This window comes from Schistocerca gregaria, chromosome 5 (assembly GCF_023897955.1).
Source record: "Schistocerca gregaria isolate iqSchGreg1 chromosome 5, iqSchGreg1.2, whole genome shotgun sequence".
NCBI classification, from domain to species: Eukaryota; Metazoa; Arthropoda; class Insecta; order Orthoptera; family Acrididae; genus Schistocerca; species Schistocerca gregaria.
Window position 1 is genome coordinate 343,772,614 of NC_064924.1, and position 27,130 is coordinate 343,799,743.

The 27,130-nt window shown below is 44.5% G+C and overlaps 1 protein-coding gene across 4 annotated transcripts in view; it reads right to left on the minus strand.

Moving 5' to 3' along the window:
- The window catches only part of LOC126272914 (uncharacterized), a 194,526-nt gene that overhangs the window by 77,258 nt on the left and 90,138 nt on the right, over positions 1–27,130 (minus strand). For 2 of the 4 annotated variants that reach the window (XM_049976196.1, XM_049976197.1), the window contains exons 2-3: positions 22,432–22,500; positions 22,202–22,326 (exon numbers count right to left, since the gene is read on the minus strand). The gene's annotated coding sequence lies outside the window, so the exon portion shown is untranslated. The remainder of the gene's footprint in view (positions 1–22,201; positions 22,327–22,431; positions 22,501–27,130) is intronic. The other 2 variants (XM_049976194.1, XM_049976193.1) reach the window with 1 other exon arrangement.

A 27,130-nucleotide genomic window follows, 5' to 3' on the forward strand; every position in this document is an offset into this window, starting at 1 on the left:
GTTTCCACAGCTGCTGTTATGCGATGTCTCAGTTCACTCATTGTTGATGGTAACAGCGGCACATAAACAGTCTTTTATAGACCCGTACAAGAAATAATCACATACAGTCAGGTCCGGTGAGCCTGGAGGCCAGTAATGTAATGCTGAATCATTTGGTCCAGTGCGACCGATCCATCGTTCAGCAGTCCTCGGATTTAAAAATTCCCGCACTTCAAGGTGCCAACGTGGCGGTACCCCACCCTGTTTGAAAATGAAGTCGTTCGAGTCACTCTCCAACTGTGGGAAAACAAAGTCCTCAAGCATATCGAGATATGTGCTTCCTGTAACAGTGTTCTCAGCAAAGACAAATGGACCATCCAGCTTTCCCCGTGAAACTGCGCAAAACACCTTAAATTTTGGTTAGTCCCCTCATGTTGTACAACTTAATGCGGTTATTCAGTACCCCATATTCTCACATTATGACGGTTCACCTTTCCATTTAAATGGGATGTTGCCTCGTCACTACACACTAAGCTTGGAAGAAAAGCGTCATCCTCCACCTTGTCAAGAATGAAATTACAGAACTCCACACGTTGTTGTTCGTCACCTTAACGAAGAGCTTGCAGTAGCTGCATTTTGTATCATTTCATGTGTAAAGGCGACACAACACAAGCCAGACGGCCGTCGGTGGCATGTTGAGCTGTCGAGTGCACGGCGAGCGGGTTTCTGCGGACTCCTTGTGAAACTATGGCGGATGCGTTCGACGCCTGTGTCTAGACATTCGGGGACGGCCCGGTGATTTGCCTTTACACAAACAACCTGTTTCTCGGGAATTGTTCATCCCATCGTCTAACGCTCTGTGCTGTAGGATGATCACACCATACGTAGTACGAAAAGTCACGCTGAACAGTTATTAATGACACGCTCTACGCAAAACCTAGACCACAAAACGCTTTCTGTCGTCCCGACACCATCTCTAGTAGAACTGATGTGGGCACACACTGTTGCTACCTAGCGGGAACCACGTATAACTCGAGAGCTTGCTCTTTCCAACAGTACGTTGTTTACGCACATATCTCAAATAACATAATACAAGGGCTATCTACAAAGTACATTACGTTTTGGAATTAAAAATAAATAAAATATTGGAATTTTTTTTATTATATACAGATGAAAGCCATACTTAAATACTACTTGCTACATAGTTGCCATTTAAATTAAGGCATTTATCGTAGCGATGGACGAGCTTGGAAATTCCTTCGTCGTAAAATTCGGCCGCCTGCGCCTTCAACCACGTGGCGACTGTCTTTTGGGACAGAAAAGGTGTGATTTTTGTGAATTTCCTGGAAAGAGGCATTACAATAAACTCTCAAAGGTATTGCCAAACTCTGCACAACCTCAGAAGAGCAATACAACACAAGCGCAGGGGAAAGTTGGGCTCAAAGATCTTGCTGATTCACGACAACGCCCGGGCCCACACGGCAAATGCCACTCGTGAAGTTCTCGAATCTTGTAAGTGGGAGTTGTTTCCTCATCCGCCGTGCAGTCCCGACCTGGCACTGAGCGACTTACACTTCCCAGCAATGAAGAAGTGTTTGGCTATGCAGCGTTTTGATGACGACGCACAGCTTCAAGAAGAGGTAACCACGTGGTTGAAGGCGCAGGCGGCCGAATTTTACGACGAAGGAATTTCCAAGCTCGTCCATCGCTACGATAAGTGCCTTAATTTAAATTGCAACTATGTAGAAAAGTAGTATTTAAGTGTGGCTTTCATCTGTATATAATAAAAACATTTTCCAGTACTTTATTTTTAATTCCAAAACGTAACGTACTTTGTGTATAGCCCTCGTAGATCGGATGATACTTTTGATCAAATAGTGTATCTGTTAACTTTTACAGCCTCTGAAAAGTAGAAGGGTCAGTATTTCACGGGTGTTTACGCACTGATACTTCTGTTTCATAGTTAAGCCTACCCCTATCAAGTATTGTAAACAGTCTGTAACCACGTTCCTCTCTCTCTCTCTCTCTCTCTCTCTCTGGGCCGTTGGGAGCTACAACTCGAGTTGCCTCATCAGTGCAGCATTTAGCAGCATTTAGTTTTCAGCGGAAAAATCGATCGTTTTGGACTTCAGGCATTATTAAATCACTATTGTTGACTGACTGTTATCGCTTTATGTCACTGTTATTGTTGTTCCGATATTTCCTTTTTCCTTTATACCAATTTAGTAGCTTTTTGTTCAGTTTTTCGTACACATTTACAAATAGGAATTTTACTGAATAATGAACTTCTGTCTGGATGAAATGCACAGTGGCGTGGCTTTGGGAAAAACTGTATGAGTGGACAAAAAGTGATTCTCAAGATAAATTTAATGCGATACACAGTATCTGCAAGGAAGATTCATATTCTGAAACTGTATTAAAGAAAGTCAAAGAAAATCAATGAGAGAAGAAGTATTTCAAGCGAAAAAAATACTTCCGACAAGTGGTAGTATGTACTTAAAACGCAAGCGATTACGTCATTACGTCACCTGCCAACTAAAAAAATTCTATCATTTATATTTTCTGCTCATGTCGTCTCAACTTTTACTGAAAGGAAATCGTCGGTAATGCGTGCAAACCAGAGGTAAGAGAAAGACAGAGCTTCGATAAATTCAAATAAAAAAGTAATTATTTATCTGAATATAAATTTATTATGTAGCACACCTTTTAAAAACAAACAAAAATCCATATTTAATGAAGTATGAAAAATTCTTATAGAAGTAAATAAATACATAAATTCTGAAAATATTTTGTTATTAAAAATATTGTCTTTTCACGACTCCGTGAAATAAGATGCTTTATTTGCCCGTAAGTAGTTGTCAACTCTAGTCATGGTTCGTATATAACTGAGAAAGTAAGTAAAAGAAATTATTCAGATTCGGAAAGTGAGTGAGAAATATACATACACTACTGGCCATTAAAATTGCTACACCAAGAGGAAATGCAGATGATAAACGAGTATTCATTGGACAAATATACTATACTAGAACTGACATGTGATTACATTTTCAAGGAATATGAGGGCATAGATCCTGAGAAATCAGTACCCAGAACAGCCACCTCTGGCCCTAATAGCGGCCCTGATACGCCTGGGTATAGAGTCAAACAGAGCGTCGATGGCGTGTATTAGTACAGTTGCCCATGCAGCTTCAACACGATACCACAGTTCATCAAGAGTAGTGACTGGCGTATTGTGACGGGCCAGTTGCTCGGCCACCATTGACCAGACGTTTTCAATTGGTGAGAGATCTGGAGAATGTGCTGGTCAGGGCAGCAGTCCAACATTTTCTGTATCCAGAAAAGCCCGTACAGGACCTGCGACATACGGTTGTGCATTATCCTGCTGAAATGTAGGGTTTTGCCGGGATCGAATGAAGGGTAGAGCCACGGATCGTAACACATCTGAAATGTAACGTCCACTGTTCAAAGTGCCGTCAATACGAACAAGAGGTGACCGAGACGTGTAAACAGTGGCACCCCATACCCTCACGCCGGGTGATACACCAGTATGGCGATGACGAATACACGCTTCCAATGTGCGTTCACCGCGATGTCGTCAAACACGGATGCGACCATAATGATGCTGTAGACAATACCTAGATTCATCCGTAAAAATGACGTTTTGCCGTTCGTACACCCAGGTTCGTCGTTGAGTACACCATCGCAGGTGCTCCTGCCTGTGATGCAGCGTCAAGGGTAACCGCAGCCACGGTCTCCGTGCTGATAGTCCATGCTGCTGCAAACGTCGTCGAACAGTTCGTGCAGATGATTGTCGTCTTGGAAACGTGCCCATCTGTTGACTCAGGGATCGAGACGTGGCTTCACGATCCGTTACAGCCATGCGGATAAGATGCCTGTCAACTCGACTGCTAGTGATACGAGGCCAACTCGACTGCTAGTGATACGATGCCGTTGGGATGGAGCACGGCGTTGCCTATTGCCCTCCTGAACCCACCGATTCCATATTCCGCTAACAGTTATTGGATCCCGACCAACACGAGCAGCAATGTCGCGATACGATTAACCACAACCGTGATAGGCTACAATCCGACCTTTGTCAAAGTCGGAAACGTGATGGTACGCACTTCTCCGCCGTACACGAGACATCACAACAACGTTTCACCAGGCAACGCCGGTCAACTGCTGTTTGTGTAGGAGAGATCTATTGGAAACTTTCCTCATAAAACGTTGTAGGTGTCGCCACAGGCGCCGACCTTGTGTGAATGCTCTGCAAAGCTTATCATTTGCGTATCACAGCATCTTCTTCCTGTCGGTTAAATTTCGCATCTGTACCACGTCATCTTCGTGGTGTAGCAATTTTAATGGCCAGTAATGTATATATAGCTCACATGGTGGCATAGACCAAGAAAACCGGTTTCGGTAGAAAGCGTGGATTCGTCAGAGCCACGTGCACAGTTACAGATCTTCGGTCGGGGCAAATGAAGTCGACTGTCGCATCACTGCCTCTCTGCAAGTTGGTTTGTTTAACTGACTCTCGGTTACGACCACAGCTGTAGCGGCTAAGCAGCTCAGTGGCAGCCCCTCCTGCATTAACTGAGAGTAATATTCCGTAAGCGTGTCCGCCTCGGCTCTGGGGTGTGGATGCAGTGCTGATGGCCGGCAGTTATGAGGCCCGAGTTGCTGGGGCGCCGAGCCACAGGTGTGCCATTTCTAGGCTGGCCCCTTGCGTGTGCCACAGCCACAGCCTTTCCTAGTTGCGTGAATTTGGGGGGCGGGGAGGGGGGTCAGCAAGCCAGCAGCAGCCTTCGGGGTCCGCTGTTCCCCTCTCCAAGGCTTCACTTCTCCTTCTCTCTCTTTTCCCATTCTCCGCGTCTTTCTAAGCGGCGTACATCCAAGGTGGCACAGAAAGATACTGCGCAGCGCTGAGGCCTTGAACTTAATTCAACAGGACGTGGATCTGCCCCCCGCCACAGTCACTACAATACTTGCTTTCTCGTATTGTCCAGTTCCCTCTGCGGAAACGCTGATGCTGATTTTTAACACAAATGACAGCCTTTCATTTATTTTTGAGGATATCATATCCGATACATTCACTGGAAAACTGTTCAGGGAATGTTAGCGTAAAGAGTTAAGCGCCTCGTCGATGTTAGTGCTCCTCAAATGACACAAACTTCGTTTCCCGGGAAAAAAAATTGTGGAATCGGCCTGCCGGGACTTTATTAATTAAACATGTAGCATTTTTATTTCATCAATGATGGTCTTTGCATGGAGTCCAATGAATGAAAAAGCTTTTGAGTTCGAAATATGCGTTTAGTTCACACTTACAATTCGAATTGCAATGCGCACAATACGAAAGTTAAGAATGTGACTGAACTCGGATTTTTGACCCCCAATAATACATTCAGTATTTCCCGGAATGTACCTGCCCCTTATCATCATTATACGAATCCATACTCTCTTAATTTCGACTTGGAAAGCACTTCGTAAAAATTTTATCACTAGTTGTGTCCGGCCACGCGCTGCTGCGCCTCAGTCTGACTAAGCGAATAAGAAAATAGACACCACACGTTTCTAACATGTATGAGAACTCGATACACGTCCTAATCTCCATCACCCGCTCTGACTGTGTCCATCGCCGCCTCCTTTCCGCTCTCTCTGTCCGTCACGTCTCCCTTTCTGTCCACCTTCTCATCCGTCCTTTCTCATCATATCCTTCTGCCCCCTCTGTCCATCGCCTCCCCCCTTTCGATGTCCATCTTCTCCTTCCACTCTCTCTCCATCTCCTCCTGCTACCTCTCGCTGTCCATCTTCTTCTTTCTGCTTTGTATCTCCCATTTTCTTCCATCCCTCCGTGCATCTCCTCCTCCTCCCCCCCCCCCCCCGCACCACCTCTCCCCGACCTCGAGCATTGTTTATTGTTACTGCATATTCTGTAGTAGTATTCTAATCATAAACCGTTATGCCATACATAAAATTTTCCTGTTTCCTAAAAACGTTTAACTATGTGTAAAGCCAGTATAGTAAATCGGTCACGAACTTTTTGAGATTTTTGGTTGTTATTTTCCCTTTTTACATACCTCACACACTATTTGATCAAAAGCATCCGGACACCTGGCTAAAAATGACATACAAGTTCGTGGCCATCCATCGGTAATGCTGGAATTCGATATGGTGTTGACCCACCCTCAGCCTTGATGACAGCTTCCGCTCTCGCCGGCATACGTTCAATAATGTGCAGGAAGGTTTCTTGGGGAATGGCAGCCCATTCTTCACGGGGAAGAGATATCGATGTTGATCGGTGAGGCCTAGCACGAAGTCGGCGTTCCAAAATATCAAAAAGGTGGTCTATAGGATTCAGGTCAGCACTCTGTGCAGGCCAGTCCATTACAGGGACCACATGCCGTGCATTATGAACAGGTGCTCGATCGTGTTAAAAGATTAAATTGCCATCCCCGAATTGCACTTCAACAGTGGGGAGCAAGAAGGTGCGTAAAACATCAACGCAAGCCTGTGCTGTGATAGTGCCACGCTAAACAACAAGGGTGCAAGCCCCCTCCATGAAAAACACGACCACACCATAATACCAACCTCCGACTTTTACTGTGGCACTGCACATGCAGGCAGATGACGTTCACCGGGCATCCGCCATGCCCACACATCTACATCTACATCTACATCTACATCTAGATCCATACTCCGCAAGCCACCTGACGGTTTGTGGCGGAGGGTACCCTGAGTACCTCTATCGGTTCTCCCTTCTATTCCAGTCTCGTATTGTACGTGGAAAGCAGGATTGTCGGTATGCTTCTGTGTGGTCTCTAATCTCTCTGATTTTATCCTCATGGTCTCTTCGCGAGATATACGTAGGAGGGAGCAATATACTCCTTGACTCTTCGGTGAAGGTATGTTCTCGAAACTTTAACAAAAGCCCGTACCGAACTACTGAGCGTCTCTCCTGCAGAGTCTTCCACTGGAGTTTATCTATCAACTCCGTAACGCTTTCGCGATTACTAAATGATCCTGTAACGAAGCGCGCTGCTCTCCGTTGGATCTTCTCTATCTCTTCTATCAACCCTATCTGGTACGGATTCCACTCTGTTGAGCAGTATTCAAGCAGTGGGCGAACAAGCGTACTGTAGCCTACTTCCTTTGTTTTCGGATTACATTTCATTAGGATTCTTCCAATGAATCTCAGTCTGGCATATGCTTTACCGACGATCAAATTTATATGATCATTCCATTTTAAATCACACCTAATGCGTACTCCCAGATAATTTATGGAATTAACTGCTTCCAGTTGCTGACCTGCTATTTTGTAGATAAATGATAAGGGATCTATCTTTCTATATATTCGCAGCACATTACACTTGTCTACATTGAGATTCAATTGCCATTCCCTCTACCATGCGTCAATTCACTGCAGATCCTCCTGCATTTCAGTACAATTTTTCATTGTTGCAGCCTCTCAATACACCACAGCATCATCTGCAAAAAGCCTCAGTGAACTTCCGATGTCATCCACCAGGTCATTTGTGTATATTGCGAATAGCAACGGTCCTATGACGTTCCCCTGGGGCACACCTGAAATCACTCTTACTTCAGAAGACTTCTCTCCACACCCAGCTTTCTGATCGCCACATTGTGTACCATGATTCGTCACTCCACACAACGTTTTTCCACTGTTCAATCGCCCAATGTTTACGCTCCTTACGCCAAGCGAAGCGTCGTTTGGCATTTACCGGCGTGATGTGTGGCTTATGAGCAGCCGCTCGACCATGAAATCCGAATTTTCTCACCTCCCGCCTACCTGTCATAGTACTTGCAGTGGATCCTGATGCAGTGTGGAATTCCTGTGTGATGGTCTGGAGTGATGCGTGCCTATTACAAATTACGACACTCTTCAACTGTCAGCGGTCTCTGTCAGCGGTCTCTGCCCCATTCTGCTTTCTCACGATGTCTAATGACTACTGAGGTCGCTGTTATGGAGTACGGGGCAGTAGGTGGCAGCGCAATGCACCTAATATGAAAAACGTGTGTTTTGGGGGGTGTCCGGATACTTTTCATCACATAGTGTATTTACTTACATATTATACATATCGAAAATAGATATATAAAAACACGCGCGTATCTGAATGTAACGTAGTGTCAAAAATTAAAAGGAATCGGTGAAGAACTTCCGGAAATTTACCATTTTGTACAAACGAACTTTTACACTTTTATTTATATAGATAATGAGGAGGTTAGCAAGTGGCTCGGAAAGTATGTCGACCAACTGAGCAGTTAAAACCAGAATCACCAAATGCGTTTCAACGAATAATTTAATAGAGCACACTCGCGGAATTATCACACTTACAGCTAAGAGAGTAAGTAACGAAAAATTTCGTAAGTCTTACTACCAATCACTGAAATTAAATAATAATAACACAGATTAAGGTCGCGTACTGACTTTACAGACAGTTGTGCGCTTATGAAACGAAAGGCAACAGCGCTGAGGGCTCAGCTAAATAATACGCTACGCAACGATATCACGACTGAATAGCTATGCCTTAGTCACAACGATATCCTGTATTGTATGTACAATATCTACAGCAAACGATCACTGTAACTGCCACGTCTCAACGGATAACGACTCCACATCGATACGGACAGCGACATATTCGTAAATAAAGAAAAATATAGACAAGTACATAAATTTTACGAAATATGGTAACGGTCTTGGTAGTGCCTTCCACATCATCGCTCAGTAGTTACTAATTTAGCTGGAAGTAATGGCGCTTACTTTTAATCACACTGCAGTCATGTACGAGGACTGTCTTGCTTCCTGTCTGAAATTTTTGCGCTTCATCACTCCCAAGAGTGCTTTTTAGTGTGTTCAGGTGCACATCTCTCTGTTTATAAACTGATGAAAACATACAGAACGAAAAGGGGGACACCTGCTGTCGCTATCAAGGTCATCATAGACAAATTCCTGACTTAGCAAACGAATCGTTACGGCATTTTCCTTAAGCGATTCAGGGCAATCACGGAAAATAATCTGGATGGCCGGACGGAGATCTGAACCGACGCCCGTCCGAGTGCGAGTTAGTGCTTCATTTTTCACGACCGAATAACAGTGCACGTGGCTCTGACGAATGCGGTCTAGCTACCGAACCAGTTTTCATAATTCGTGCATCAGATACTTGAGGTTTCCAAAGGCAATCGATCCACGACTTTCTTTTTTTGTGGCGCCCTTCTAAAATTCTGAGAGGCGAAGGAGCGCGCTGGTTGGACGTGTGCGCAGCCAGACAGCTTGTCACCAGGCCTCTAAAGACACCCTCTTCATCTCAATCTTCCCACGGGGTTGTCTCTGACTTGAGGTGACGACTGAACTGCTGTATAATCAGGCAGGGCGGTAGTTTAGCTTTTAACGTTCCGTCGGGGCCGCGGCCTACATCAGCGAATTTACTCTGCAACCTGCTACATAGCCAACAGGGAAGGGTAGCTTTCTTAGTCGCAGAGGCAGAATTACAGCGTGTGTGCCTCCTAACACATTTTGAAATTTCTCATTCTGACATCCACTATGCGATATAATATACGACGGATGTTGAAGAATTGTTACACACTCTACATAGAATTTTTTTATTTACTCATCTTGTTTTCGAAAGGACACCGTTACCTTTCACCTAGTAACTTCGATTTACATTCCCTGTCCATCGTTGTACGGTTTTATATGGTGTACCAACCTTTTCCATGAAGCTTCGCCCCCATACGGGTGTGTTACGTACAGTAAAAAGCAAAAAACTAGTACACCTGTCTAATATCGTGCAGGACCCCCGCGAGCAGGCTGAAGTGCCGCAACGCGAAATGTCATGGACTCGGCTAATGCCTGAAGTAGTGCTGGGGGGAACTGACACCATGATCCTGCAGGGCTCTCCATAAATCTGTAAGAGAGCGAGGGGGGGAATCTGTTCTTAACAATACGTTGCAAGGCATTCCAGATAGGCCCAATAATCTTTATGCCTGGTGAGTTTGGTGGCCAGCAGAAGTGTTTGAATTCCGAAGAGTTCCTGGAGCCACTCTGTAGCAATTCTGGAAGTGTGGTGTGTCGCATAGTCCTGCTGGAATTGCCCAAGTCCGTCGGAATGCACAATGGACATGAATGGATGCAGGTGACCAGACAGGATGCTGACGTACATGTCACCTGCCAGAGTCGTATCTAGACGTACCAGGGATCCCATTTCACTCCAACTGCGCACGCCCTACACCATTGCAGAGACTCCAACAGCTTCAAAAGTCCTCTCCTCACATGCAGGGTCCATGAATTCATGAGGCTGTCTCCATACCGGTACACGTCCATTCACTCGATACGATTTGAAACGAGACTCATCCGACCAGGCAACATGTTTCCAGTCATCAGCAGTCCAATGTCGGTTCTGACGGGCCCTGGCGAGGCGTACAGCTTTGTGTTGTCCACCAAGGGTACACGAGTGGGCCTCCGGCTCCGAAAGCCCATACCGATGATTTTTCGTTGAATGGTTCGCACGCTGACACTTTTTGATGGTCCAGCACTGAAATCTGCAGCAATGTGCGAACGGCTGCACTTCTGTCATGTTGAACGATTCTTATCAGTCGTCGTTGGTCCCGTTCTTGTAGGATCTGGCCGCAGCGATGTCGGAGATTTGATGTTTTACCAGATTCCTGATATTCACGGTACATTCGTGATGTGGTCGTACGGCAAAATCCCCACTTCATCGCTACGTCGGATGCTGTGTCCCATCGCTCGCGCGCCGACTATATCACCACGTTCAAACTCAAATCTTGATAACCTGCCATTGTAGCAGCAGTAACCGATCTAACGACTGCGCCAGACACTTTTTGTATTATACAAGCGTTGCCGACCGCGGCGCCGTATTCTGCCTGCTTACGGATCTCTGCATTGGAATACGCATGCCACAGTTTCTTTGGCGCTTCAGTGTATATTGCTCACATGTGTGCATGTATTTCATTCTCTGCTGTTTTACATAATACGACAGTCGAGAGGATGTCAAATAGTCTGTGGTATCCATACGTGTGGCATGATATTTGGTGCCGAAACACGTTGACAAAATTACTATCGCTTGGTGCTCATTCTTGCAACCTGGGTGACAAACTGAGCAGCTCAAATAATAGAGAAACTGCACTTCAGAATACAATTTTCTGACGTGTAGTTCTGCAGCTACCTAGATCTGAATGTGATCCAGGGAGGTCGAAATTAGTCACATTGTCAAAATTATGCAACTGGGAGTGAAAAATAATGATAATATCCAAAATTAAAATGTATACGCACCACAACAAGCTGCATCAAAAGTTCAAAACTTGTGTCACACTAGACAAAAACAAAACAAGAAATGAGAGAGCAGTGACAATACCGCAGCGTCTCTCAATGAATATGACGACGTAAGTTAACTCCCAAATCTCGTTCTGTGTATGAAAAGTGTGATAATAAAAATGGCTCTAAGCACTATGGGACTTAACATCTGAGGTCCTCTAGACTTAGAACTACTTAAACCTAACTAATCTAAGGACATCACACACATCCATGCCCGAGGCAGGATTCGAACCTGCCACCGTAGCAGCAGCGCGATTCCGGACTGAAGCGCCTAGAACCGCTCAGCCACACGGCCGGCAGTGCGATAGTAGGTGATGGAGAAGTGTAGAAGGTGTGAGAAACATGTATGTAATTATAATCAAACAACAAAACATTTTAGTGATGCATAACAGGACGGTAAACGTTAAGTAGAGAAGATACACCACTACAAATTTAAAATTTTGTAAATTTCTAAGCAAATTCTTGCGACTACTTTGCAGCTGACATGCTGTAAAACCACAGAAAGCCACAAATCAAAGCCGTTCTGCACAAATCCACTTTCACAATTTATGTTATTGGAAACGATCAACGAAAACAAAACATAAAACGTACATCTTATAGTTTTTAACCTTAAAACAGAGAAGCATATAATATTTTTACAGAAATACATCGAGGCACACAGAAGATGACACACAGTTTTGTAAACATGTTTGGTTAAACAGAGAAAAGAAATACATTGTGTTTTATAGGAGGAGTTTCACAACATAAATTTAATTTACAGGCTTGGAAAATACTTCAACAGGAGCTGCCAATCCCAGTAAGATGACTATCGAAATAACTATGAGGAAGTTTTCTACAAGACAGGTCCCGCGTTTGTTGATCTCTGGAAAAAACAATATTCGAAACGAATTATCAGACATGTTTGGACGCCAATTGATTTTTCTGCTTCGCTTTTTTACGCTGGATGACAGGTGGTTCCACTACTTTCCGACAGAAATTAAACAGGAAATCATAGTCATCGCTGGACGTTTGTGACCCCACCCCGAAAAAGGCGAAGTCGATTTCATGTGCCCGAAACGCTATGGCCTGTGTTTTCTGGGGTGCAGAAAATATTCTTCTCAGTGAGATCGCTGAAAAGACTGATGGAAGTAATGCGTGAGAAGATGCTTGTACTATAAAGGAAACTCATCTTTCAACAGGACAATGCACCTGCTAACAAAGGTGTTTTGACAGTTGTGAAACTGGGATAAAGTGGACGTTCCAATACACCGCGCGTCAAATGCCTATCAGATCTGACACCACCCACTTCCCCATCTTGCCGTATCTTACTGAATTCGTGACTGGGAATTACTTCAGTCCAACGTAGATGTTGAGGCAGCCGTAGGTCTTTCATACACGCACAGAATATACGTGAAAACGTTACACAAAGTGCTCTGCCAGAATTGCAGACAATATTTCATCAATTTTCCAACAGTCTTTGGCAACTGCGTCGACAAGTTTCTCCTACTCCTCGTGTGCGAAATGTTTCAGTGAGAGTTCGGGACCTCTACATTGTCTTGTGTCACATCCTCTTGCCTCTATCTCCTTCGGTCTAGTTACCTGCAACCAACGAAACAACTAGTGAATGGCACTTTGGATTCTCAAACATGAGTGCACGTGGCTTTAGGATAAGTCCTCGGGGCCTAAATTAGCCTTGGGCGAGTGGCGGCTGTCTATTAATATGCGGTGGACACGGACCGGCTTCCGCCGTCGCACAACCCCGCTTGGCCGTCGCCCTACGCCCACTGCGAGCCTCCACACAGTGCACACAGCCAACTTCAGCATTTTCTGCGGGAGCGCAGCTGCATCAACACTGGGCGTTTCTTTACTCCATTTTCCAAGCTAATGGCCACTAATGCGAACACTGACATCATGCAGGTTATTGTATTGGGTTGGGGCATAAGTCCGTAGTGTTTTTCCGTAGGTTTAATAAACATATATACGTATAGCGGAGACTGTAGTCATCAGTAATATATTATCCTTAACTATTTACAGCAGTCTGCACAACGCTGGAGTAAACTTTCCGTCCCAAGACTGTAGAAATCACGGGGTTTTGAGGCGAAGAACTCCTCGAACCATGTTCGGAGCGCATTTTCGTTCGAGAAGGAAGATCTTTAAAGGTTGTTCGATAGACAGTGGCAAATGTGAAAATCTGTGGGCGCCAGATTAGGTGAATAAGGTTGATGCGGAATGATTTCCCAACCCGACGCCTGTATAATGTTTTTTGTCACTTTAACAGACTGCGGGCAGGCGCCATTGTGGAGTAGCACCATTTTACGCTCCCTTCCAGGGAGCTGTACTCGGACTGCGTCTGCAACACGCCTAAGTTATTGACAAAAAATGTGAACATTGATGGTTACACTCCGGGGAAGCAATTCGTAGTACACCACACCGTTGGTGTTCCACCAGATGCCTCGATGCGCGCAAGTGTTTGTACGAAAACTTAGTTTTTTGATTGAGCTCAATCATTCCTTTCTTTTCCTTACGTTAGCATAAACACACCATTTCTCGTCGGCAGTAAAGATACAGAATATGAATGGTCGGTGTTGTTCAAATGGTTTTGAGCACTATAGGACTTAACTTCTGAGTTCATCAGTCCCCTAAAACTTAGAACTACTTAAACCTAACTAACCTAAGGACATCACACACATCCATGCCCGAGACAGGATTCGAACCTGCGACCGTAGCGGTCACGCGGTTCCAGACTGAAGCGCCCAGATCCGCTCGGCCCCACCGGCCAGCGGTCGGTGTTGTTCCCGAGACAACTGATCATGAACAGAGATCCACATTTGGCCAACTGCCGATTGTTGTGATTTTGGCTTAGAGCACTTGGTACCCATAACCCGATTTTTGAACCTTCCCCACCGCATGCAAATGCCGCACGGTGGTGGAATGATCACAGTTCATCACGTTTCCAGTTCTCGAGTACACTGATGTGGAACTGTCGATTAATGCGTTTAACGATCTTCATCAAACCTCGAAGGTCTTACTGAAAGTTACTAATCTCAAAACGATCCGCACAAAACGAGAAAACCATTTTCTTGCAGTGTGCTGTCCAATAGCATTATCCTCATACACGGCAAAAATGTTTGTGGCTGACTTCGCGGCTTTCACCCGTCTACTGAACTCAGACAGAAGACTATGTTGGAAATGTTCCGATTTATCTGCTTGACACTCCATTTTCTAGCGTTCACAGCGCCACTCACTATCTCCAAATGACAAAATGATGAAATTACAATACGTAAACGAAAATAGCAATCGTGAACTACAAATAAAAATGGCAGTCGATAAATAAATACACAGTAACGAAAATACCAACACGCAAAACAAAAATGCTACGAACTTTTGTACCAACCTAATATATCTTAGTGGCGAAGTGGTATAACACTATAGCCAAACACCCAGAAATAACATATTCGTATCTCCGGGTGCATTCATGTTTTACCGAAAATTAAACCACCAAGGAACCTCAGAAAGCTGTTTATTGCCCCATACTGCTACAAAAACTGCATGTCTAAAGGCACATGCCAAATCTGAACTCCTTCTCCTCCCCGTCACTGTCTAACATACATTTATTTTTCATCTGTTGTACAGTCTGTTCGATAAGGGTTTTCACCTTCCGGAATTACAGTACGGTGACATCCTGCAACACCCGACAGCCCAATGCTAACATCAGTTTAGCACGGGATATGTGGTGTACAAGCAAGTAATCTCTTCAAAAATTATGTATATGACGGTCAAATATCTCAAACGTCCGTAGGCCCAAGTGAACAGAGAGCTTCTCCAGTGCCAAAACTGGATTGTAACTGGCATGACTAGTACAAATTATAAACGAATGGTTCCAAAATGTATGTCTTTGTTCGATAATCAATCACGGCGTGGACAGTCTTTTCAGTGGCTTATTGAAGCGCCAATGTTAACCACAGAGTTTTACGCCATTCATGAAGCTGTTTTTCACATATTCGACTTACAAGCTGACAAGGTCCTAGTATAGATTGACTCGTTGAGTGCCCTACAGTCTCTTACCAAGGCAACAGAAGGAAAAACCGTTAATCCTTTGGTAAACGCTGTACTGTGAAGTCTTAATCGAACAAGGATTCGTTTTCAATACCGGGACATGTTGATATTAGAGGCAACTTATGATCAAATCAAGTGGCGAAAATGGCACGGCATCTACTTCTCATCGACATATCCCAACGAAACAGAGATTTTCGTAGTAGACTCGTTAGCTAAGCAAAAACGGAATGGACAAAGTTAGCGGACACAGACCGCAACATTGAAGGAACACAGTATTGCGTGATTCATCAACAGATTACACGCCACATTTGGTTTCCCAACTTGGTGCTCATGAGAAGAGAGTGTGTTACCATGAATACCAATAAAAGGAGACATTTCTTAAAGTTAAGTCATTCTGCACAATGTGAGTTCTGCCTCACTGACGAGGACATTGTACATATATACACTGAATGTAACAAGTAACACCATTCAGGAACAATTACGCTGTGCTATATTTTAAAAATCAAGGGCTATTTGTCTCTTCGAGTAGCTCTTAGTTCCATGAATAGGTCCGTTGCCAAATGGGTTAGTATGTTCCATTACTAATGTGTACAATACGGTTTTATATTGAAACGTCTTGGCTCTAATTGTAACGGTGTAGTCAGACATATGTACTTTGAGACTCCTTCCCTCGTTTAATTATGTTTTATACTTTGTAATAAAATCAGTCCAATGTGGTGTTTACAGGTGACCCTAAAGGTATATAAACATAACGTACCGAGCGTAAAAGGGCGAAGAATACTATTACTGTCTGATTGCCCTATTTGCGATAGATAAGATCAAGCATCTAGAGCAGTGGTAGTCAAGCAGGTCTCCATTGCCCACTAGTGAGCGTTCCAGCTTTCATGGCAGGCAGTAAGGGTTTTAAAGGCATTTTTATTGAGTTTTCATAAAATTTTGACAAAGTGTTCGATAAGAAGATGTTATATGCTCTAACTTGCTATAACTTTGCTTTATAAAGTTACTTCTGTACTTAAAGTCATCACAACTGTGGAACCGGTAGACGGTTACAGCATACTACTACATATAAGGTGGCGGTAGGTAGAAAAGGTTGACTACCCCTGATCTACAGCGACCTGTAGTGAAAAGGCCACTGACAATTAAGAGAGATTCACTGGAAAATTTAAGTCGTCCACGAAAGCAGTGGCTTACAAAATATTTGTTCTAGCGATTCTGTATTGATTAATGGAAGAAGTCGGATTATCCGAAGAGGGAGTTTGGGAGCCTTACTAGGTAGGATCAATGAGAGGGAGGGAGGGAGAGTTGGAGCGAAATGCGTCACGTTCCGAGACTGTACGTGATCATTTAGCAAACGCGAGAGCATGACGGTGATGCTGCTCAGCGATCTCCAGACGCAGACTCTACAAAGAGGCGCTTTTGTATAACGGACAGCTTTACTGTTGAAATTCAGAGAGCGTATCGGCACGTTCTAAGAGGCGTCTGGCAACGTGTATTGTGCACTGGGTATCGAACCGGGGACCTAGAAACGACGGAGAGGCTTCTTCCCCGCCATAGCCCTCAATGGTTCATAACCCTACAACAGGCTACAGCAGTCCACTCACCCCTTCGCCGCCCCACATCGAACCCAGGGTTATTGTGCGGTTCGGTCCGACATAGTTTAACTGAGGCGGAATAAGGGGAACCAGCCCGCATTGCCGAGGCAGATGGAAAACCGCTTTAAAAACCACCCACAGGCTGGCCGGCACACCGAACCTCGACACTAATCCGCCGGGCGGATGTGTCACGCCTTCCCGCTCGGGAAGCAACGCGTTAGAAAAAATGGTTCAAATGGCTCTGAGCACTATGGGACTCAACTGCTGTGGTCAGCAGTCCCCTAGAACTACTTAAACCTAACTAACCTAAGGACATCACACACATCCATGCCCGAGGCAGGATTCGACCTGCGACCGTAGCAGTCGCACGGTTCCGGACTGCGCGCCTAGACCGAGCGGCTAACCGGGCGGGCGGCAGCATGTACAGGGTGTTTCAAAAATGACCGGTATATTTGAAACGGCAATACAAACTAAACGAGCAGCGATAGAAATACACCGTTTGTTGCAATATGCTTGGGACAACAGTACATTTTCAGGCAGACAAACTTTCGAAATTACAGTAGTTACAATTGTCAACAACAGATGGCGCTGCGGTCTGGGAAACTTTATAGTACGATATTTTCCACATATCCACCATGCGTGGCAATAATATGGCGTAGTCTCTGAATGAAATTACCCGAAACCTTTGACAACGTGTCTGGCTGAATGGCTTCACATGCAGATGAGATGTACTGCTTCAGCTGTTCAATTGTTTCTGGATTCTGGCGGTACACCAGGTCTTTCAAGTGTCCCCACAGAAAGAAGTCACAGGGGTTCATGTCTGGCAAATAGGGAGGCCAATCCACACCGCCTCCTGTATGTTTCGGATAGCCCAAAGCAATCACACGATCATCGAAATATTCATTCAGGAAATTAAAGACGTCGGCCGTGCGATGTGGCCGGGCACCATCTTGCATAAACCACGAGGTGTTCGCAGTGTCGTCTAAGGCAGTTTGTACCGCCACAAATTCACGAAGAATGTCCAGATAGCGTGATGCACTAATCGTTTCGGATCTGAAAAATGGGCCAATGATTCCTTTGGAAGAAATGGCGGCCCAGACCAGTACTTTTTGAGGATGCAGGGACGATGGGACTGCAACATGGGGCTTTTCGGTTCCCCATATGCGCCAGTTCTGTTTATTGACGTAACCGTCCAGGTAAAAATAAGCTTCGTCAGTAAACCAAATGCTGCCCACAGGCATATCGCCGTCATCAATCCTGTGCACTATATCGTTAGCGAATGTCTCTCGTGCAGCAATGGTAGCAGTGCTGAGGGGTTGCCGCGTTTGAATTTTGTATGGATAGAGGTGTAAACTCTGGCGCATGAGACGATACGTGGACGTTGGCGTCATTTGGACCGCAGCTGCAACACGGCGAACGGAAACCCGAGGCCGCTGTTGGATCACCGGGTGCACTAGCTGCACGTTGCCCTCTGTGGTTGACGTACGCGGTCGCCCTACCTTTCCAGCACGTTCATCCGTCACATTCCCAGTCCGTTGAAATTTTTCAAACAGATCCTTTATTGTATCGCTTTTCTGTCCTTTGGTTACATTATACCTCCATTGAAAACTTAGTATTGTTGCAGCAACACTGTGTTCTAGGCGGTGGAATTCCAACACCAGAAAAATCCTCTGTTCTAAGGAATAAACCATGTTGTCCACAGCACACTTGCACGTTGTGAACAGCACACGCTTACAGCACAAAGACGACGTACAGAATGGCGCACCCACAGACTGCGTTGTCTTCTATATCTTTCACATCACTTGCAGCGCCATCCGTTGTTGAAAAATGTAACTACTGTAAATTCGAAAGTTTGTCCGCCTGAAAATGTACTGTTGTCCCAAGCATATTGCAACAAACGGTGTATTTCTATCGCTGCTCGTTTCGTTTTTATTGCCGTTTCAAATATACCGGTCATTTTTGAAATACCCTGTAACTCCATCGCACATACGTCTCGCTAAATGACCATGACGAAAACCTCAGAGAAGAGGAAGGTCATATGGGGGTAGGTGATATTGGTACCAGAAATATCCTCAAACACACACACACACACACACACACACACACACACACACACACCGTAAAAAGGCTTGCTTAGTATAGACATAGATAGCCCACAGCTCTGACTTTTCACTATTGGGTATTTTTTTGATTTTTGCAGTTCTCGGAATGAGGTGCAACTCCCCGGAACCACGGCTATTCGGCTTCTCTCACTCTATGCGTTACATCGTGATTCTCGCTGCCGCGAGGAAAACTGTTTCAGATGTACGAGTTAATGTTCCATTTGGCGTCAGACTGCTTATATACTTGCGTCTTGAACGTTACAACACCTTAGTAGCCTGGCCCGAAAGAATTAAAAAACGGATGATATGTTGAAAACAGCATCAGTGATATGAAACCGAGATTGCAGAAAGATTGTGTACACAAGAACCCAGCACCGTGACTGGAAATTCAGTGAGTACGCTACTTTTATGATGACTGTCATCTAAAGTGGAGCCGTGGAAGTAAGTGTCAGTATGCCTGAAGGGGGCTCGAAGGACCCAACGTCCGAAAGGGGCAGAATGATCAGTCTCCTGGAAATGACTGGCTCATCTACTGATATTTCGGCTGGCACAGGTCATGCTGCTACAGTAGACCAGAATTTAACGTCCTTTGAACATCTAAGAGATAGCGAGCTGGGATGAGACAGGAAAGGGAAGCGTGGGTCATTTCGAAAAATCAGTCACGACATTTGCCTGGAGTGTTCTAGGGCAGCCACGGTAAACATAAATCCAGTAGACCGGATCGAAATTTGAACCTCATTCCTCAACGATACAAGTAAAGTCGTATGGCACCGTTGACTGGGAGACCCCGAATGGCAGCTTCCGCCGCCTATTTGGAAAGGATTTTCTGTTCTTCGCGCACATTGGCACCTTGCCTACGTGAAGTGTGGGAGTTGTGTGCTTAAGTGTCTTTCATAAGTGTAAGTGACTGTAATGGGTATGTGCAGTATGGTGCCATGTTTGTTTTGGATGATGAGGGTGAAACCCAGTCCCAGCCTGTACCTCTTGAATAGCACCGACTTTGTCCCCATCCGACGAACAGGTTACCATCAGAAGAGACGTAAGCCCTGAGTTCATGAGACATTGTGGACAGGTTTGCAATTTAATACAGGACTTCGGCGCCAAGACTGGTGATCAGGAACTTCACGCCACCACCCCTTCTCCCCTTTGCTATAAAGGTGAAGGGAAGGCAGCCACTGGCACGTAACGTACCCAGGCGGTTACCCATCCAAGCACCGGCCACACCCGACGTAGCTTAACTTCGGTTACCTGACGAGAACCGGTGTAATCAACGAGTCAAGGTCGTGGGCGAGAATACGAGTCGAATGCCTTAACCGCAGCGCCTTCTCGCCCCGTCTAACTGAACGGAGGCTCTGAAGTGAACACCAAGAATTGTCGCCATGTACCTCAACATTTCATTTAGATCTAATGAATGATGTGCATATCCTTAGCCATGAAGTAACTGTGTAATAGTATTTGGCCTTATTTCGGGTGGTCTCCTTAATGGTGTCAGACGCATTTTCTACCAAGTTTGGCAGATTTTTGTAATTTTGTTTCTGCACTGCGTAGCTGGAGTCTGCCCAAACAATAACAGCTCGTCACGTCTTTCGTTCGACGTCCAGTGTCAACAGAAAAGGTCGATTTGCTCCCCGTCACAAAGGAAATGATTCTTAAAAGCGGGCACCCATTCAACAGAGCACTCCCAGCTTAGTCTAGTGCGATATTTATTTTATGGGCATGTGCTAACGGAAAAAGTTAAACAAGAAGAATAACCAGTACTCTAGTAGCGAATGAGCAGCGCTGCATGCTTGGCAGCAGCATTCTGCTCGGGGCAGGGCAGTGCAGTCGTTGCTGGAATACTGTTTATTCTTCATGTTTTACTGTTCCTGCTAACACATATTGATAAAACAAATATCGCATGAGATAAATCTGGGACCACTCTATCAAATGGGCACGTAAAATTCCACTTCGAGAAAATACGCCTGACCACTCTTAGGAGAGACACCCTCTATATTTCTTAGATATACTGTATACAACAATATTTATAAAATACCAAGCAAAATATTTATTTCATATTTTAATAATCTTTTCAACCTGTACTTGCAAAATACAAATCTTGTGTCTCACTGACTTCTTACGGCACTTACCTCTTACACACTTTTTTTTACACATATCACAGATAAATACAAAGGGTCCGAAAACTCTTTTCTTTGTTACAATCTTTATCTTCCTATCTGCTACTATTTAACACGCAAAGGTGCAACTTGTGTCAAAAACGTTGGAAGATTTTTTTTTATTTTGATTTAATCCGCGTGGCTGTACTTTTACCGCTGCTGTAACCAGGAAATGATTGATTCTTGCGTTTCTCCCTGCGTATTTGATAATCAAAATATCCACAGGTGCACTGCCGGTCTACAGTGTCCAACGGGCAGAATATTTCGGCGATCATACACGTCGTCATCATCAGGTGAACTGACGGACTGAGCTCCTGTGAACGTGCCGGCAAGTTCACAGGAGCTCAGTCCGTCAGTTCACCTGATGATGGCGACGTGTATGATCGCCGAAATATTCTGCCCGTTGGACACTGTAGACCGGCAGTACACCCGTGGATATTTTTAATAGGAAATGATTGAATTAGCTAGTATAAGCGGAAGGAGTCGTGGATATCCTTTTGTTTATGGGCCGGTGTTCACGTACTTACGAAGGTCCATGCAGATTGCATCGTGTGTTTGGACAAAATTCAAACGCTATAGTTAGTAAATGCTTGAAATTCTGAAGCCTGTTAATAAGGAAATTTCCATTTCACTACGCGAAGAATTCATCAAAAGAATTTTGCGACGGAAGTTTTGTGTCGATAAGATAACTAGCTCCAAGTTTCCCTTTAACTGACTTTTCTGAAATAACTTTTGTGCTTAACTCCAAGAAGAAAGATGCATTTAGATATTTGTTAAACGGTTGCATTTTGTTAAAGTACAATACACAACGGTTTTCCGTAACAAAATGAGACAAGATAATTCCTACTTATTTACTGTACAACAAAAAGAAATTAAATCTGCAAATAGTATTTCCTTTTCTCTGAAATAACGATATCTTTCTGTTGCTTTATCCCGCATTGCTAAATACGTAAAAAATTTCTATAATTATTAAAAAAAACTACAAATCCAAACCTGTTTATTGGCCTCTTGCTCAATAGCTGCAATTCATGAAATGCATCAGTAATACACCTTCGCATCATATGGATGTCAGTAGATTTTAGAGAACTTATCTGCGAACCGGAAACGTTCTGAACTTGCTGTAACGTAAGGTCAAATAACAAACAATGTTGATGAAGGAACTCATTTGTTTTATCTACATACCGTATAAAATGACTTGTTGAGTGAAATAATTTTATGCTCACCTTACTGTACCCATTCTGCCTTATGTCTGGAACCCCACTGATTTTGAAACTGGTTCATCGGTTCATCTCCTACAAAATGGAAAGAAAAGAAGTCGTTAGTGTTAATTCTTCAATATTACACAGCAAGATACTTTCGGAGCAGGTCGAGAAGAGTCGTGAATATTTATGAAACTATGGAAGATATTTACGGAAAAATTGTGGTAATGTCTTTCGAGTGATTAGCAGGCGACATCCATCTCCCACTGTCTCGTGCTAACCATTTTGTACTGGTGAGTCAAAACAAGACACTTGCTTAAAAGCGTGTTGACGCAGCATCAGAACGTAATATAGTCGCCATTTTGCGTGGTATGGATTCCACAAGGGGTTGGAAGGTTTCCAGAGGTATGTGGAATTAGATGTCTACGAACAGATAGCGCAATTACCGTAAATCACGTGCCAGTTGGTTTCGACTGCAGAGGTGGCATCCCGGTAACGTCCGAGGTGTGTTCCATCGGGTTCAAATCGGGCGAATCTGGTGGCCAAGACGTCGACGTAAGTTCACTATCATGCTCCTTAAAGCACTGTAACACGATTTTGGCCTTTTGAGACAGATTTATCCTGCTCGAAGAGACCATCGCCGTAGGAGAAGAGATAAAGGAATGCAAATGGTTCGCAGTAATGTTGAGATAGTCCACAGCTGTCATCTTGCTTTCGATTACTATCTCTGGTTCCAAGAACGTTCAGGTGAATGTCCCCTTAGCAAAATACAGTCCTCGCTCGCATGCGTCTGTGGCGCAGTGTGTTTGGAGCGGTGGTTGGCGTATCCTGACACGTCTATTGTCCCAGTGTACCAAGAAATGCAATTCATCCCACCAGACGACACGCTTCCATTGATTCACGGTCCGCTTTACATCACCCCGTGTCCACTGCAATCGTAATTGAAGATGTCGTTGGGTCAATACGGGAACATGTAGGACACCTGCTGGAGAGCCCCTTGTTCAACACTGCGCGCTGAATGCCGTGCTGCGAAATACTTGTGCCTGCTGCACCATTGTCAGAGCTGTCACCCACCCTGATTTACAGAGCACGCAAGCTCTGTGGTGGGGCGCAGACGTCCAACACCTTGACGCCTACTCGTGGTTCCACCATTCACCAACCACTTTCCATAGACACTGAGACAACAGCACGCGAAAAACAGACCAGCTTCGCAGTTTTCGATATCTTCTTTCTCACTTGCCAGATTATTATAATCTGCCCTTTTCCAAAGTTACTTTTGTTTACGGTTTCCCCATTTGCTGTCCGTATCGTCGCTAGAATGATTTCCCAGCCGTTTCGCAGGGTGTTTAAATTGTTTTGCATCAAACGTATAGGAGTGATACATCAAGTCGTGGGGGAACCACTTTTGTGTGAGGTAAAATGTTCGTTGACGCTTCCTAGCGACGTTAGGCGTCACTTTGTATTGGTTATGCCTGTGAGAGGCGGCAGGGCATATACACTCTGTGACATGTGTATGCAATGTGTTTCCTATAATCATCTGCTCTGCATGAAAGTGTGGAGGTCGAATCAATTAATGTTTATGAATCGCTTCTAAAATATCTTTATATGCTCACAGAGATCCATTCTTAAGGTATCCTTGTAGAAAATCACTATCAGTTTACTGAGGTAGATAGTATGCAGCACACCTGATTAGTAAACCCTGGTAGTTTAGTGACGTGTCGTCGTCCCAGGACCGAGGAGTACTTAAGGACACCTAACGTCGCTGGAAGTGTCAGTGAACATATTATCTCTAACTAAAGTAAGTTGTTCCCCATTACTTGATCTATCACCCCTACAGCTTTGATGCAAAGACTTGCAAACGCATTGTATACTTTCCATGCCACGTCACGTACCTACAGCGCCACCAGGATGCACTCAGTCTCGCCGTGGGCAGTGGTCACAAAGTTCTGGTTCAAAAATTAAATGTGTACCTGCTTACTTCTTAAAATCATTATCCTAAATCATCTGTTTTAAGTATTGACCCGCCAGGTTAGCCGAAAGAGCTAATGCGCTGCTTCCTGCACTCGGACTAAGCACTCCTGCCCCAGACTGAATCCGTCCGGTAGCTTAACGACGAGGGCCGATGTGTCGGCCAGCCTGGATGTTGTTTTTAGGCGGTTTTTCACATCCCCCTAGGTGTGTACCGAGCTGGTCCCCACGCCCGCCTCAGTTACACGACTCGCAGACATCTAAACACATTCACACTCTTCCGTGGATTACACTAGACACAGACAGCTGGCGTACACTAATTCCGCACTGGGAGGTACGAGGTTGTGACAGGAAGGGCATCCAGCCACCCTTAACATTAACCTTGCCAAATCCGATACTAACAATGCCGACCCTGCGAAACTGCGGGATAAAGGCAAAAGCGAAAGAAGATCTGTTCTACATATTCTTTGCCTGACGTTTACAAACTTACTTTCCCATCTCAAGGTAGATAGCTGTTTTACGAGGTGTGCCCAAAAAGTACCATAAGTTTGGAACAGTAGCGAAATGGAAACTGTAGTGAAAATCCGATGAGGCTTTGCACAGATGTGTTGAGCAGTGTCTCTAGGATGCCTGTCGATCGCATCACATTCCACTCTGTAGTTCTGAGCGCACAGTGAGCTCGTCAAGATACCTAGAAAATGTCTCCCGCCAACTATGGATGCCTGTCGAGAGATTTCGTCTGATTTCACGCAACCCCACATAAGGTAACTATCACGCAGTTTCTTCTTCACGGCAATCCTCTCTCGCACACTGCGGGGGTAATGGAACTTGTACTCACTTGAACAGCTGACTATGAAGACAACATGTTGCCACAGACAAAGAACTACAGGCAAACATAGAGAAAGGATGGAAAGGATATGCGGCTGTCTTCTATGACGATGGCGTTCGGAAGTTGGTACAAAGCTACGACAAATGTCTAAGTCGGAGCGGCGAATACGTAGAGAAGTAGCTAGATCCCGTAGCTAACTGTTACAAATGAAACATTTCTCATTTTCACTATAGTTTCCATTTCGCGACCGATAGGAAGATACTATACGGACAACCCTCGCACATGTTCCACTAACTGGCCTGTTCCTTTAGAAAGGATTTGCCACAGACTTCTTTACTCTCTTATTCAGTAACGCCTCAGAGCGCTTTTCACACGTTTTCAGTCCTTTTCCGCTTATCCTATTGTTCGCCTTTCATACAGCGCAGTGCTCTAGAGGTTAGATGTTTTTCCCTTGCACGCTTGTTCCTATGTTAAATTTCCCTTATCATTTTTTTGAGATGCCGAAGTGGAATGAATTCGTCATGCGCTCGTCCTTTGAGAGCGTACGGGAACAGCTTAGGGCAGGATTATGAACCAACTCATATCGTTAGAGGTCTGGAGCATTTAGGTATCCGCGGAAGTAACTGCTTTTCTGGTGAAAGCCTGTCCTATATTCACAAATACCCACAATTATAATTGCTTTGTGCTTAAGTTGACAGTGGAAAAGCATGCCCCCGCCCTTACCGTTTAGTTTCAACAGCTTTACCTGCATTTATTGACTGTTTTTGTGTGAAATCTTTAGTGCAATTATCAAAAACCTGTCAAAAAAAAGAACAATGTAGATCACTTCATGACGCTTCATCTTACAGACCTACAGTTTAACATGGACTCCGAAACGTATCACATTTCGGAATTTTTCACGTAACAATGCATTGTCGGAATCGAAAAAAGCGATGGTGAAAAAAAAAAAAAATCTACGAATGATCATTAGACAAACTAAAATAATTCAGACTTGACGTAAGCCTCCCGTCAGAGTTGTGACGTATCGAACAAGTCAAATGATCTAAAAAATTGTAAAATCCACGTATGCGAATGAGGAACTTGCAGACGCGGTGAGGATACTGTATCAGTTGTTTGTGCAGACTGATATGTATGGTGCACTGGTACTCAAGCTTTCACTGTGTTTTTTCCTTGCACCCAGCTCCCATACTACAGGGCCGGAATACGTGCCGAAGCGAATATATCTTTGAGATCTCTTCGAGACCGTCACCAAGGATATGGAACACGAAAGAAAAACGACTAGGGGCGGATGGCGACCCTGTGCTTCGCATAAGAGGAGGTCGTTACCAAACCCCACATTATGGATCGTCTACACACGTAGTGATAAAACTGAGGTCCTTTTTGCATGCCATTATCTCCGTGATGACAGAGCTATTCGTGATTTTCGGAACGAGCCCAGAAGACTCAACTTATATAAACGTGTCTGTTAACGTTAGTTGTGCCGGTCGATGTGGCCGAGCGGTTCTAGGCGCTTCGGTCTGGAACGGCGCGACCGCTACGGTCGCAGGTTCGAATCCTGCTTCGGTCATGGATGTGTGTGTGATATCCTTAGGTTAGTTATGTTTAAGTAGTTCTAAGTTCTAGGAGAGTGATGATCTCAGATGTTAAGTCCTTTAGTGCTCAGAGCCATTTGAACCATTTTTTGAATGTTAGTTGTGAGAGCAACAATAACAGTAACTAGTAATCCTAATACATTGTTGTTATTAAAACTGTGTTTCATTACACAGAAATTTCACCGTAATCTGTATTTGTATGAGCCACATCCAGAAGTCATTTGTTATTTGGTTGCAATCCCATTTCCCACTACCCAGGACAAGCGGAGTCGGTGAAGAATTTTCGAAACTCTCCTCCGGCAACCAGGAAAATAAGACTCATACAAAGAGAATC